The sequence below is a fragment of the Arachis ipaensis genome, chromosome B01 (assembly GCF_000816755.2).
Source record: "Arachis ipaensis cultivar K30076 chromosome B01, Araip1.1, whole genome shotgun sequence".
Lineage (NCBI taxonomy): Eukaryota > Viridiplantae > Streptophyta > Magnoliopsida > Fabales > Fabaceae > Arachis > Arachis ipaensis.
The window spans coordinates 102815753-102818766 of NC_029785.2; positions in this window are offsets into that span (position 1 = coordinate 102815753).

The window sequence follows — 3014 nt, forward strand, 5'->3', positions numbered from 1 at the left end:
CAAAACTCGAAATTTATTGCCTCTTATTCTAAAGAAATTCTTCTATTTTATTCATGTTTAATGATGATGATAAAATTAAATTATAGCTTAATTGGAGATAAAATAAAAAATATAGATACTAATTACTACTATATGACTCCTAAGGTAAAACTAAAATAAAAACAGTTATCACAGAGTTAAAGCTAAGATTGGAATTTAACAACCTGTGTTCTGGGAAGTGGATGTTCCTCTAATCTGCGGGGTGCTTGGTCCTTCAAGAGATAATTTCTGGCGCTTCAATTCCCTTAAATCACGCCCTTGCTCCTCCTGTTCTTTAAGCAAATAGCAAAGAATGCTACTTTGTTCCTTCTGTTCTTTCTTTATTTGTTCCATAGCTTCTTGCATCTTGGTAATAGATGTTTCAAGATACTCCCAGTATTCAGATTGAGGGATTTATGGGAGAATTTCCTGTGTTCTCTTCTTGATGGGGTCATCCTGTGCTTGTTATTTTTCCATTGATGCTTTGGTGATTGGCCGCTCAACTGATATATACTCAGTTATTCCCATCCTTACTCCAGCGTCCTTGCAGAGCATAGAAATCAAGCTTGGATAAGCCAACCTGGCATCTTTGGAATTTTTGTTTGCAATTTTGTAAAATTCAGTTGAAATCAGTTGATAAACTTCCACTTCTTTTCCCATCATGACGCAATGGATCATCACTACTCTTCTAATAGTGACTTCAGAACGGTTGCTAGTGGGCAGCAGAGAATGCCCAATGAAGTCCAGCCATCCTCTGGCGATTGGTTTGAGATCTTCTCTTTTGAGTTGAATTGGGACACCCTTCGTGCTGGTGGTCCACCTGGCTCCAGGGATACATATATCCTCTAGAATCTTATCCAGGCCCTTGTCTGTTCTCATCATTCTCCTAGTTTTTAGAAATTAGGGATTTTAGAAATCAGGGTTTATAACATGTTTATGCAAGAAATCATGAATTGAAACATGAAAATTAAGATTAAAATGAAAAATATGAAGAAAAAACGAATTTACTTCCTCCCCACCATCCTGGCGTTTGAACGCCCAAACGCTGCATGTTTTGGGCGTTCAACGCCCAACTGTTGCTTCTCCTGGGCGTTCAACGCCCAGCTGTTGCTTCTTTCTGGCGTTGAATGCCAGGAACTCCTTTGTCACTGGGCGTTTTTCTGAACGCCCAGACGCTGTAAATCTGGCGTTAAACGCCCAGAAGGAGCTTCTTTCTGGCGTTCAACACCCAGAAGATGCTTTTTTCTGGCGTTTAACTCCCAGATGGCTATCCTTACTGGCGTTCAACGCCCAGTGGATGCTTCTTTTGGGCGTTGAACGCCCAAAACAGACTTTTACTGGCGTTTTTCTTGCCAGTGAGCTTTTTTTCTCTGTTTTGTGTGCAGAGTCCTTCTGTAACCTTGTAAACTTATACAATTGACTCTTTACCTTAGTATCAATAAACTTTATATAAATAAATAAAATCAAGAATAGGGCAAAATGCTTAGAGGAAGTGATGCCCCATGGCTGAGTTGCCTCCCAGCAAGCGCTTTTTTATTGTCTTTAGCTGGACCTTGCTGAGCTTTTAATTTAGCTTCAGTCTTGAGCACTCTTGCTCAATATTGCCTTCAAGATATTTTTCTGTGGTTGTGTAATTTTTCTGGGCGTCATTTAAAATGCGGCTAGCATAATAAATGACATGCAGAAGCTTGTCATGCCTCTCTCCCAATACTGCACCAATGGCGTGATCACTAGCATTACACATTAGCTCAAATGGTAATGTCCAGTCTGGTACAGAAATAACTGGTGCTGTGACCAGCTTGGCTTTCAGCGTTTCAAACGCCTGCAGACACTCTGTGTCAAACACAAATGGCATGTCAGCAGCTAGCAGATTGCTCAGAGATTTTGCAATTTTTGAAAAATCCTTTATAAACCTCCTATAGAATCATGCATGCCCCAGAAAGCTTCTGATTGCCTTAACATTGGCAGGTGGTGGTAATTTTTCAATTACCTCTATATTTGCTTGATCCACCTCTATTCCCTTGTTTGAAATTTTATGCCCAAGGACAATCCCTTCAGTCACCATAAAGTGACATTTTTCCCAGTTTAAAACTAGGTAGGTCTCTTGGCATCTTTTCAGAACTAGTTTCAGGTGATCAAGACAGGAGCTGAATGAGTCTCCATATACTGAGAAGTCATCCATGAAGATTTCCAGAAATTTTTCCACCATATCAGAGAAAATAGAGAGCATGCATCTCTGGAAGGTTGCAGGCGCATTACACAGCCCAAACGGAATCCTTCTATAAGCAAACACTCCAGATGAACATGTGAATGCTGTTTTCTCTTGATCCTGGGGATCTACTGTAATCTGGTTATAGCCTGAGTAGCCATCCAAAAAGCAGTAATAATCATGACCTGCCAGTCTTTCTAGCATCTGGTCTATGAATGGTAAAGGAAAATGATCCTTTCTGGTGGCTGTATTGAGCCTTCTGTAGTCAATACACATGTGCCACCCTGTAACTGTTCTTGTAGGAACCAGTTCATTCTTTTCATTATGAACCACTGTCATGCCTCCCTTTTTAGGGACAACTTGAATAGGGCTCCCCCAGGGGCTATCAGAAATAGGATAAATAATCCCAGCCTCCAGTAATTTGGTGACCTCTTTCTACACCACTTCCTTCATGGCTGGATTTAGCCGCCTCTGTGGTTGAACCAAACGCCAGATCCTTGCTTGTTTCTGGCGTTGAACGCCAGTCCTGAGTATGGTCTGGGCGTTCAGCGCCAGCCTTCCACCCAATTTCTGGCGTTTTAGCGCCAAAATTATTTTTTTCTGGGCTCTTACTGTCCTTAGGTGGATTATGGGTGGTTTGCTCATTTCTTGGCTTCTTGCTGCCTTGAGGTGGGGTATTTAATGTCTTCCCACTTCTTAATTAAACTGCTTGGCATTCTTCTGTTATTTGTTTTGACAGCTGTTGCTTTGTTTGCTTCAATTGTTCTTCCATATTTATATTAGCCAT